We start from the raw sequence: 14,058 nt of genomic DNA, 5'->3' as shown, positions 1-14,058 counted from the left end.
ACACAAATATCTACATCTATATCTATATATGATGCACAAGATAAAAGATTTCATGTCAAGATGATATAGTTTTTTCCTATTTTAGATAGACTGTTAAGTCAAAAGGTGACATCAAATGGAAGCAACTTATTTTTAATACTCCCGCATTTTAATATTTATTTAAAAAATTATTTATCAAAATTAAAAAATAAAATTGAGCATTGAAATTTAAAGTTATAAATAGACACAAAAAAATTGAAAGAAAAAGATTAAATTTTACTATATAAAGAGTGGCATTCCATGAAACTTCATTTTTTCAGCATTTTATCAACACCTAAATATAGTGCCAATTTCACTGAAAGCTATATTATAATAATTGTTTATTTTTCTAGAACAATACTAACAGAAAATTTAGTATAAAATGCACTTTTTATCAGTAGACACCATTTTAAAATTCAATAGATATGTAAATTTTTATTGATTCAAGTTACAATGTTGGATAGTGTTGACCATTTCCTTTATAAAAGTGTAATGAAAATTTGTATTAAATTACCCTTAATTCTCATTTTGATTGTGATTTTAAGGTCTCTTACATGTTGTGTTGTAAAAGCTTTTCAAAAGTAATTGAGCATGTGGTAGATATTTTTCTACTTAAAATCATTATTTTGGTCTTAATAGATATCATGTAGGTAATCATCTCCTCTTTCGTTGGAAATTTTTTAGGAAAAGTAAACAAAAATACTATCTTTATACCCTTACATAGTAGCATGTTCAATTGTTTCTAGTTAGGGTTTGTCAGGGTGAACTTAGGTTTTACAAGGGTTATCTCATCTAATAAAAGGGGCAAGTTACCTAACAATAAATGGGTTAATTAGAATAGTGAGTTATATTGATGATAGTTTTTGATATGGTCCAATTAAGTAAAAAAACCCATGGGATGACGTTTCTCCCCTCCCTTGCATATGAATGCATATTAATGTTCCTCAACATGTTATTAGCATGTTTTGAGTCAAATTTATATTTTTAATATGATTGTTTAGTCTCTAGTAAGGACCAGGAAGATCTAACAAACCTCCCTAGAGATTCTTCACTTTTGTAAGTAAATTTCAATAGAAAGCTAGATGTGATGTATTTCAATTATGAGGTATGGTCTTGCAATTTGGATGAATTGAATGATCTACTTTATTCACAGTATGTATGTATGTATGCATGCATGTATGTGTGTATATACACACACATATATATATACACATACATACATACTACACACATACATGCATGCATACATACATACATACACACACACATATATACATACATACATATATACATACATACATATATACATACACACACATACATATATGCATACACACACACACACAATTTTATGTTGGGTTTAGCACTTGTTTTGGTGGTTGTCCCTAATCTTGTGCAAGTGAGCTTGTCTCGAGTTCATATTAGTAATCCTAGTCAAATCCTACAATGGCTAGGGTCAAATATGATAGGGTACTAGCATCTAACGCTAGTGTCTCACCAATTTGTCTCCAAATTTGAAATTTCAAATGTTGGCTTTGAGCCCTTAATGCTTACAACCATTTAATTGGCCTTTCCAAAATGGTCGTTTACAAAAAGATGTAAGACAAATATTAATGTGAGTCCATTCCTGAATTAAGACTCTCTAACAATCATTCTAGCAACATGAGGATCTAAACTATATAGAAAAGTCAACAAGATCAATCAAGCTAAGAAGTTTGAAGATACTATCAAACATGTCATTTGCAATCAAGTAATTTTTTTTTTTAATTTATTGTTATTATTATGTTGTGTACTTAACACTTGTAGCCTGAAACACAAACTAGGGTTTCATAGCTAATGTATCATTATCATTTGAGCACCCATGTTATTTACTTTGTCTCTACTCCCTTGAGGGCATCAATTCATCATCATCATCATCATCATCATCATCATCATCATCATCATCATCATCATCATCATCATCATCATCATCATCATCATCATCATCATCACCATCATCATCATCATCATCATCATCATCATCATCATCATCATCATCATCATCATCATCATCATCAGCAGCAGCAGCAGCACCATCATCATCACCATCACCATCACCATCACCATCACCATCACCATCACCATCACCATCACCATCACCATCACCATCACCATCACCATCACCATCACCATCATCATCATCATCATCATCATCATCATCATCATCGTCGTCGTCGTCGTCATCGTCGTCGTCATCGTCATCGTCATCGTCATCGTCATCGTCATCGTCATCGTCGTCATCCTATTGTGGAGGTGGGACCACCAACACGAGGTTTGACTAAGGCAAGCCCTTATACGACACAACATTTTTTCCTCTTTCATAATTTGCACAGGTGTAGATATGAAGGATCTAGATTGTGATAGTGGCACTGGTGGACAAAGAAAACTATGACAAATAGTTTTAGACTTTAAATTTCCCAAGAGCCCAAGACTATAGTGCCCAATTGTGTGGTTTTAATGAAATTTTTCAAATGCAATTTTTGATCTGAATTCCAATGCAAATTTTTAGTTGGGATATTACAAAGAGTATTTTTTCTACCTACAAAATGAACTTCACCCTTGAGTGAAAATCCATTACATGAACCATATAACATTTTCTATGTTGCACAAAAGGGTGACATAAATTTTTAAAAATCCCTCTAATTTTGTTCTTTTTGCTCTGATTTTCAAATTCTTAGGCATGGAGGTTGAGTTTAAATTCAACCAATTTTTTTTACCTATCTAATTGATGTCATAGATATATGGAAGACTCCACTTGTCACATAATTTATTCACTAGAAATCTGAACACTTATAAAGAGGAGTTTTTGGAGTTAATATTAGAGGGAGTCACAAAGTGCCCATTTCATCCTTATTTGCATGCATTTTATTGCCAATTAGTGCACCCATATGAAATATGAGTTGCAATTATGAGAGTAGGTTTCATGTTGTCTTCGATCTTGCATATCATAGTTGCTAGTTTGTTGGTTGTGTTTGAGACTTGCAAGTGTCAAAATTGACTCCTCGTGGAGGATGGTACCACTAAATAATTAGTTTAAAGAGCTACACATCTAATTTATCTCTCAACATTATAATTTGGATTCACATTAATTAAGGAGTTACACTCATATTCTTTCTCTTGATCCTTCTTCGAAAGTCTTCTCAATTTTCATGTCTTATTGGGGATATTGATAAAAATGATGAAGATAGATTATGATGTTTGGATTCCATGATATTTTTATTAGATTTTAAATGTAGAATCAGAAATTGGAGATTCTAAAATTATAATTGGAGAGGTTAGGCAAGAATTTCAAAGTCACTATTTGTAGCTAGTCTTGACATGGATTTATTCAAATTCTATGTAATTATCCTTTTATGTTTTAGATATGGTCTTGTGTAGGTTTGTGGGGGTTATAATTAGAAATATATTAGTTTTGTAAGAGGATATGTTTTCCAATGTTCTCAAATAACTATGATGTAATATTGTTCTTACACGGTTAAAATAACAATAAATTTCTACGTTTTTTGTGTTCATAAATATCTATCAAAATCAACATGTAGGTTTGTGGGAGTTATAGATTATAAAAATGTTAGCTTTGCAAGAGGATATATTTTCTAATGTTCTCAAATAAATATGATGTAATATTTTTCTTTCATGGTTAAAATATCAATAAATTCCTACATTTTTTATGTTCATAAATATCTATCAAATTCAACCTGTTGTGTACAATCAATATAATATTTTTCTATTTGAAATTAATTTTTGGGGGTTTTATAATGGTTGTTATAGTCTATCATAATTATATAGCATGTATCTCAAAATTCCTTATATTTTAGTTTACATTTTAAGGTGCAGAGGCCATGCTTAGTTGCATAAGCTATTATAATCACTATCCATGTTAATGCATCATGAGTGACACTTCAATATTAGTTCATTAAGTGCGTTAAAGCCCTTATGGATATTCTTGAAGGATTTTTATGAAACATTTCTACAAGGGAACGATTGTCATTAGATTCATTCTATACCCATGACAATATTAAATATGCTCTTAATGTGATCGATTATTAAAATAACCTAAGAAAGATTCCCTTAAATACATGTCGTATACATCAAATTCAAACTATTATAAGATCATTTGAAGATAGGTAATGATCATGTCTAGTTTTATTGGTTATGAATAGTTAGATTTGTGAATTAAAATTATCAACATAAAATGAGGAAAAATATATAAGATAATAAGAGTAGGCACTTTTCTCTTCTATGAAAGCAACATTGAATTAAATGAATTTTTTAGTCAAAATGCACGAATTAAGTACACGAATCAAATAATTTCCCAAATTGAAAAAATCTTTTTTAGATACACAACCCAAATATTTCGGATTCCACACACGAATGAAAGAAGTAAAGTCAAAAGACACGTAAAAAGAATGGATTCCAACGTGGAAAGCTAAGGTTTCTTTTTCACGTGAAAATTTGGTATTGACGATATTCAGCCCACCACTTTTCTCGTGATTTGGCTCATGCGCACTAACGCTCACACCTCCGCGAAACCAGGAAACAATTTTTTAAGGTTGTAATGTGTTTTTTTGACTTTCAGGGTTGTATTATGCATGCACCATGTGAAGGATTATGCATGCACCATGGAAAGGTAGACTATGCATGCACCATGTGAAGGATCATGCTTGTGAATGCGGTTCAATTTTCAGTAAGGAATTTGAATAGTTTCTTGTGTTTCTTGTTCTTGTTTTCATCTTTCACAAGTTTCATGTCCTACAACAAACATAGGGTGGTGGTTGATCTATACATTGATCAATTTTCAGTAAGGAATTTGAATAGTTTCTTGTGTTTCTTGTTCTTGTTTTCATCTTTCACAAGTTTCATGTCCTACAACAAACATAGGGTGGTGGTTGATCTATACATTGATCAATTTTCAGTAAGGAATTTGAATAGTTTCTTGTGTTTCTTGTTCTTGTTTTCATCTTTCACAAGTTTCATGTCCTACAACAAACATAGGGTGGTGGTTGATCTATACATTGATCTTAGAGCTAAATTTTGACACGTTCACTATCTTTTCGATGAATGTATACATATTAGTTTCTTAATTGTTTAATGTCTGTCCTTATTAAGTTTGTGTAAGACATGGTCAAGTTATCCTAAGTCGAGTCAATTGATGGATCAGTTTTACAACATTGGACAATTATTGGGAGATAAGATACACAAGTATGTAAATAACCTATATACAAATTCTTATGTAATAAATTTCTTTCATGCTCCAATCTAAGGGATTAGAAAATAATTGCTCTGAAAACTAGATAATCCCTCTTATTCATTGCTATTCTTGGATGGACATTTAATTGAATAAATGAATGTCATTCAAATATTGATTATTTGTACGCGTGTATCAAGTCAATTCCCCATGACTAGTAGGAAAGGATTGGAGTTAGGAATTTGAATTTAAAATTAAATAAATTTTTGGGGCAAACCCAAGCCCCTTTGGTTGGAAACAAACATTACAAAATGTGAATCTTGGGATGAGGAACATGTTTATGGAATTCCAAGTTGATAACAGTACGCGTGTGAAATATGTGTAAATTAAGGATAATATAAGGTCAACTATACGGAAATGCATGAATTTGAAAAAGAATGAGATGGATACAGATCAAGAATCAATGCCAGAAATTTGACATAAACACCAAAGAAAAATCATAAATCCTCTAAACTACACAACTGACTACTCCCCCTGAGTAGTAGCACCAACACATCAATTCCGGAATGAATAGTAGCTTTGTAAATACATACCGGACTGATGCTAATCAACATCACTCAAGTCTCTACCGGAGGGATAGAAACCCCCTATCTGTCTTTGAAGTACTCAAATGATTCCTTAGGAAAGGGTTTAGTGAAGATATCCACAATCTGCTCTTTAGTGTTCACATAAACCAGTCTGACTTCATTTGCTTCCACCTTTTCCTTCAAAAAGTTGTACTTGATAGATATGTGCTTTGTCTTAGAATGAAACACCAGATTCTTTGATATGTCAATAGTAAAAGAGTTATCACAGTGAATAACTACCGGTTCATTACAATCCACCCTTATATCCTTCAACATTTGCTTCATCCATAAAAATTGTGTACAGTTAGTAGCAACAACAACATACTCAACTTCAGTAGTAGATAAAGAAGTACATGGCTATTTCTTGCTGATCCACGAAATCAATTTCTTTCCAAGAAAGAAAGCTCCACCGGATGAGCCTATCCGGTTACCAATTTCTTTCCAAGAAAGACAGCTCCACCGGATGAATTGATTTTGTTTTGGGATAGATATAGGTAACCGGATAAGAAAGAAATGCATGACTACTTTTTGCTGATCCATGAAACCAATTTCTTTCCAAGAAAGAAAGCTCCACCAAAAGTGTTCTTCCTGTCATCAGTATCTCCTGCCCAATCTGAATCTGTATATGCACATAAAGTGAAGTTATCGTCTCTAGAATACCATAAGCCATATTTTGTTGTTCCTTGCAAATACCAGAATATCCTCTTTACTACACATTCATGATTTTCTTTAGGATTACTTTGATATCTTGAAACAATACTTACTATATTTATAATATCTAGTCTAGTCTGAGTTAGATATAACAAGCCACCAATCATGAACTTATACCTTGTTGAATTTACCGGTGCAGATGTGTCTTTGATAGATAATTTCTCACTTGTCACCATAGGAGTACTTATCGGTTTGAAATTATCCATACCAAACTTCTTCTACAATTCCCTTAGATACTTAGTTTGACAGATAAAGATGCCTTTGTCAGTTTGAGTAATCTACAAACCTAAGAAAAATCTCATCTCACCAATCATTGACATTTCAAATTCATTCTTCATAGTGTTAGAGAATTTCATGCACAACTTATCTTCACCTCCAGAAATGATATCATCAACAAATACTTCAATAATCAAAATATCATCATTAGTGATCTTGTAATATAAATTACTGTCAGCACTGCCTTTAGTAAAACCAAGCTTCAAAAGATATTTATCCAACCTTGCATACCAAGCTCTAGGAGCTTGTTTCAATCCATATAATGCTTTCCTTAACCTGCAAACCATATCTTTATCATCTGTCAATGAAAATACATCAGGCTAGTCAATGTATACCTCTTCCTCAAGTTCACCATTCAAAAATGCACATTTAACATCCATTTGATAGACCTTATAGTTCTTATATGTTGCATAGGCAAGAAATAGTCTAACAGCTTCAATTCTAGCTACAGGTGCAAATGTCTCACCATAATCAATTCCTTCCATTTGATAATATCCTTTACAAACCAATCTAGCCTTGTTTCTTACAACTTGACCATCCTCATTTATTTTATTTCTAAAAACCCATTTAGTTCCAATAACATTCTTATTTTTAGGCCGGGGAACTAAAGTCCAAGTCTCATTCTTCTCTATCTGATCTAATTCATCTTCCATAACCTTTAATCAATGTTTATCTTTACAAGCTTCAATAACAGATGCCGGTTCAATTTGAAAAATAAGACATACCTCTTCATTTGCTAGCCTTCTTCTTTTCATAACTCCCTTGTTCCTATCTCCAATGATTTGATCTTCAAAATGATTTAACCTTACATACCTTGGTGTCTTTTAAACTTCAGGTTCACTATTCTAATCATCAGTCATAGTTGAATTTTATGATTGTAATAGTGTAACTGTCTTAGTGTCTTGTACCAGTTGAGGCATTGTCGGTTCAGTTATGATCATTTCTACTTTCGGTTCCCTGTCATATGATATAGATTGATTTTTGTATTGCTCATCCACTTTCACATTAGTGCTCTCCATAATTTTCTGCAATCTTTTATTATAACATCTATATGCTTTGCTTTGAATTGAATATCCAAGAAATATCCCTTCATCACATCTAGGATCAAACTTCCCAATTGAATCATTCCTTTTGATATAATATTTACTTCCAAAAATTTTGAAATATTTAACAGTAGGTGTATGTCCAAACCATAATTCATGAGGGGTCTTACCGGTTTCACCTTTGATGTGAACTCTATTGAATGTGTAGACTGTTGTACTCATTGCTTCACTCCAGTAGATGTGAGGCAATTTAGCTTCCATCATCATGGTTCTTGCTGCATCCAAAATGGTTCTATTATTCCTTTCCACTATTCCATTTTGGTGAGGAGTCAAGGGTGCAGATAGCTGTCTCCTAATTCCATTTGTCTCACAATAACTGTTAAATTCATGAGAAGTGAACTCACCACCTTGATCTGATCTCAGATATTTGATTTTCAATCCAGTTTTTGTTTCCACCCTTGCTTTAAAGATCTTGAATTTCTCAAAGGCTTCAGACTTCTCCCTAACAAAAGTCACCCACATCATTCTAGAATAATCATCAATTATCAACATGAAGTATCTATCACCTTGAAAGCTTCTAGTCCTTGCTGCACCATATAAGTCGGTGTGAATCAAATCAAGCACATCATTAGATTTATCAAGTATTCTCTTAAAAGAAGTTCTAACTTGCTTTCCCAATTGACATTCCTTACATACCGGATTATGAGGCTTTATAATCTTAGGTATATCTATGACTGTCTTTGTTGAACTGATCTTAACAATACAATCAAAATTGACATGGCACAACCTCTTTTTCCATAACCAACTCAGTATTATGCTTGTCATCTAGAGAAATAATACCTCTACCTTTGATCATACATGCTTTGCCATCTCCAAATCTGACTTGACTGCCACTGTATTCTTGCAGGGACTTAAATTTTCTTTTATCTCCAGTCATATGATGTGAGCATCCACTATCAATTACCCATTCATCCTTGTCTTCAACTTTTGTTGCCAGGGCCTTTTCTTCATTCTCGATAGCCGGTTCTGGTTCATCTTCTTTTAAAGCATAGAACACCCATTCCTTTCCATTGTCAGATCCACTAGCAGAGTTTGCTGGCGGTTCATCCTCAGAGTCATCACTGACTCCTTCCTCATCCGCTATGTAGCATTGTTTACTTTTCTTGAATCTATATTTGTTCTGATTAGGCTTAAATGATTTCTTAACTCTTTCTTCAAATCTTGCATTCCTTTCAGGATATCCAGATGCGAAATGAACAATCTTATTACATGCAAAACATTTAAAAGGTGCTTTTCCTTCATACTTACTTTTTGTCGGTCCTTTAGGTACTCTTCTAGCAAATAAGGCTTCAAGTTGCTCAAATTCTTCATCCTCTTTCCTCATATCTTTTAATTCTTTTGCATATAAGGCTTTCCAATCACTTTTGATGGTAGATGATTATGCATGAAAAGTAGCTTCAGACTTTGCAGCTTCAGAAGGTCAGCAGATAATTTCCCAATCAAAATGTCTCTGTTAACTGAAGTGTTTTCCATTGTTCTCAGTTCATTAATTGCAGTCGCCTTCATCTGGTAAGCCGATGGAAGGGCTCTCAAGACTTTGTAAACTATTTCATCTTCACTCAGAGATCCTCCACAACATTGAATTCCCATGACAATCTCATTTTCTCTTTCCATAAATGTAGCAATTCTTTCATTATCTTCCATCTTCAAGTTCTCATACCTTACCTAGTAACTATCAAGTTTAGCAATTTTGACAATAGGATCACCTTCATTCAGAGTTTTCAATTTATCCCACATAACATTTTTCTGATGATTTATCAGTTAATCCCATGATTTGTTGATTAGTAAGTGCACACAAGAGAGCTTCTCTAGCTCTGTAATCATTTTTATTCTTGTCCAGGTCTGCAGGAGCAGGATTTCCAGATGCCGAATCATAACCTTTCTCAGTGATCTCCCAAATATCCTTGCCAAGACATCTAAGATGAGTCTCCATTCAAATTTTCCATATCCCATAATTTGTTCCATCAAGATTACGAATTTCTCTTTTGAAAATAGTTGCCGATGGATTTGAAGTATTAGTTGCCATAGGATCTACCTCAAGCGGTTGAGCTTCTGCAAAAGAGGACCAAATATATGATACCAATTATTAGGATAACCGGTGGACAACTAAGAGGGGGGGGGGGGGTGAATTAGTTGTCAACAAATTATATTAATCCAACAACTTTATAACCTTTAGCCAAAGAACATAAACAATGAATATCGGGATAGCAGAAACAGATACCGATAAGCAATAAAACTTAAGAATAAAATAGATAATTAACACAATGCAACCATACCACATAACACCATGATTTGTACATGGAGAACCCAGTAATGGTAAAAACCACGATGGAAAGCCTACCCACAGTCAGATGATACTTCTGTAGAAAGTATGTGATACAATAAGGGGACTGCACATGTAGGAATGAACACTGCCTAGAGCATACTGCTCATTACAAAAGAGTCTCATTGACTACAAAGAGGTTATAACCACCTCAAGATAATTGGACAACAATCCAAAAGAATGAACTGCTATAAATAGCATCTACCATGCCTGATTACAGTCTCAGTTAAGCTCATTATTGGAGGCCTTTGACCTCTTACTTAAACCCAATTCGATCACCTATGATCGACCAAATCTCCTTCGCATATGATATTTCATTATACAACCATGACACACGATCTACAATGAGATTTTACATCAATTTATACAAACCCTAAGGCCTAAACCAATTAGGTCAGCCACTAAAAAGATATTATAATAAGATCATTACATACATCCATATTACAATGAAATGCCATGTCGGCTTAAGACCAAAACAACAATAACCAATCCATAGAACATTTCAGTAATGTGTAGAGAACACGTTAACATGATTCCGGTCCATAACCTAGATAGGTACCAAACCTAAATCTGGGTCCACCATGCCAAAGCAATTTCCCCAATCAGTTGAGGCATGATCAAGGATCACCTTCTGTATCCTGAATTGCATCTTAGAGCCGCACCAACACCACTCTCACATCCTGTAAAATATTCTCAGTGAAAGCTCTGCCGGTAAAACCTTAAACCCTTACCGGTAACACAAGATCTTCTATTGGTAACTAAAACCTGTCTGTTGATAACCAATCAAACAACTAGTGTTGACATCAATGACAACACATCAATGCAACACATAATCAATTCCTCCATATTGCCAACACTGCCAACCTTCTTCTTGTCCAATTATCTGATCTTCTGAATGATTCAACCTTACATACCTCGTAGTCTTCTTATTTTCTATTCCTCTGCTCTAATCTTCAATTACTATTGAATTTTTTGATACTATTGGGGTAACTGATTCAACATTCTATTCTGGTATAGGTGTACCGATTAAGTTATGATCTTCTCCACTTATGGTTCCCTCTCATAAGTTCTGCTTTGACCTTTGTACAACTCATCCACCTTGACATTAGCACTCTCCAAAATTCTCTGCAATCTTTTGTTATAACATCTATATGCTTTGCTTACATTAGAATAACCAATAAATATCCCTTCATCACATCTACGATCAAATTTCTAATTCACTACCAAATATTCTGAAGTACTTAACTGTAGATGTATGACCAAACTATCACTCATAAAGTGACTTATTGGTAAACCAAACCAGATCTAAGATCCAACAAATCTTCATTGGTTAACCTTCAAACTGACTTCTCCAAAGTCTGAAACATGCTTTTAGACCACTACCAGGGGCAATACACGATTTGTCATCAATTTGCCTCCCCCTAAGGCTAATGCCTTAGTTACCAGATGAGTTTCCTGCCAGTGCAGGAACATTTAGCTCTGTCGGTTGAGTAACCGGGTTATATGCTTCAGCCAAATAAATATCTAGGGCAATTGATTTTGTCGATTGAGCCTCAGACTTCATAACCCACTTCTTCTCATGCTCCTTTCGAATATCATCAACCTTTTTCTTTCCCTTCTTATTAGATGTGTCATTCCTTTCCAGTGTATTCTTGCTTCTACAAAATTTAGCAATATGTCCTACTTTGTTGCATGCATAGCAAGTAACATTATTCTTTTGAATTGCCTTACTGTATCCTTGATCATTCCTCGACCTACATTGATTAGCCATATTCCCAAACTTTCCACATGCATGACATCTCACATTCATTCTACAATCTTTTGTTCTATGACCATACTTTTTAAATTAGAACACTGATCAAGAACTGCATTATGATTATGATTTTCTCTATTCCCGCATTGACTTGCTCTATGACCAAACTTATTGCAAACAAAACATCTACCATTAAATTTATGTGCATTGGGTTTCCTTATCATTGATCTCTGATTTTGGTTGACCTTCTGATTAGATGTGTCATCCTGATTTGCAGTACCAGAACTTTCTCCATGCTCAAATCCAAGACCTCTAGTGTCTCTAGTGTCCCTTTGATTCTTCAATAAATCTTCAAGCTTAGCAAAACTAACCTTGAACTTGTATTTGTATTCATTTGCAACATCCCGATCAACTCTTAGGATTATCATCATTCTATCCAACTCTTGCTCATTATTCTGTGATTGCACCAATTTAGTTCTTAACACATAATTCTCATGCACCAACCTAATGCATTCCTCAGATCTATTTTTCAGAGATATAGCAAAATTTTCTTCATTCTTCTTCTGATCTTCAATATTCTTAGACATCCTCATAGTCATAGCTTGCATTTCATTCTTCATGACACCATTCTCCTAACTCAGCTTCTGACATAATTCCTTAAGGGCATTCTTCTCTCCATCATCCTAATTTTGTAATTGATCACAAAGTTCCTTCTTTTTAGCTTCTGTACATGACAGCCTCTCCTGTAGAGTAAAAATGAATTCCTTCATAAATCTCAACTCACCTTGCAACTTCATGTTCCTCAACCTTTCAACATCATAGTCTTCAAGAGCTACTTGAAGTTCCTTCCTCAAACTTATCTCCATGGATTCTAGAAACAGGATCTTCCTCAAGTTGTTAGACTTACTCCAAGGCACCAGGCTCTGATACTAATTGTTGGGATCTAAGAAAGCTAAGAGCGGGGGGGGGTGAATTAGTGTTCTACCAAAATGGAGAAATTTAACCTTATTAACACAACATAAAAGCATATAACAATAAGCAACAATGCAACCACAAAGATGAACACCATAACACCACGGATTTATATGTGGAAAACCTCAAAGAGGAAAAACCACGGTGGGATTGGAGACCCACAATATCTATCCACTGATCAGATGAATAAATGTTACAATAAGGGGCCTGCACATGTAGGAAGGCCAATAGGATAGAGCACACTGCTCATCACAAAAGGAGTCTCACTGACTACAAAAAATATCATACTACAATCCGGAGTGAAGATTGAACTGCAAGAATAACATCTCCTATACCTGAGTATAGTTCGGGTTAAGCTCAATGCCAGAGGCCTTAAACCTCTTCCACAAACCCAATTCGATCACCTATGATTGACCAGAACCTCTACATATGATTACAACATTATTTGCACGCAGATAATCCTATATCCTATAAGACCATGATCTGCGAAGAGATCTTACATCATATTTATATCAAACCGGGACTTAAACAATTAGGTTGGCCACCTAAAAGATAATACAATAAATTCATAATATAAACCTGCAATCCAATGATCAACCAAGTCGGCCTAAGACCGTGTTACCCTCCCTTAATTTTCAATTGTTAAAGATTGAACAATTCTTGGCAGTGTTCTTTAGAGTGAAGCCTTGTGTAAAGTTTAGTTATATGTCGGGTCATAAATTCTTTGAACTTGAACCTTTTTGTTGAGCTTGTCCAAGGTACAAAGTTAAGGTTCAAGTGGTCTTGTCACTTTGCGGTCATGTCTTTAGTAAATTTTTTTTTGGGTGGGTCTTTGAACTTGAACTTTTGAATCATCTTTGAAGAAAGTTCAAGGTTCAAGGTTCAATATGTGTGAGAGTCGAATTTGGTCTGAAGTCTTGTCTTTACCAAGGTTCGTTGTATATTCTTATGATTGGTTCATTGGTAGACCATTTTGGTTTTGTTGAATTTGAACCCTTGAACCATCATTGAAGGGGTTCATAGTTCGAGGTTCAATGTTGGATGGATGCAAC

Source organism: Cryptomeria japonica, chromosome 2 (assembly GCF_030272615.1).
Source record: "Cryptomeria japonica chromosome 2, Sugi_1.0, whole genome shotgun sequence".
In the NCBI taxonomy this organism is placed as follows: domain Eukaryota; kingdom Viridiplantae; phylum Streptophyta; class Pinopsida; order Cupressales; family Cupressaceae; genus Cryptomeria; species Cryptomeria japonica.
Note: the sequence above shows the minus strand (reverse complement) of the source record.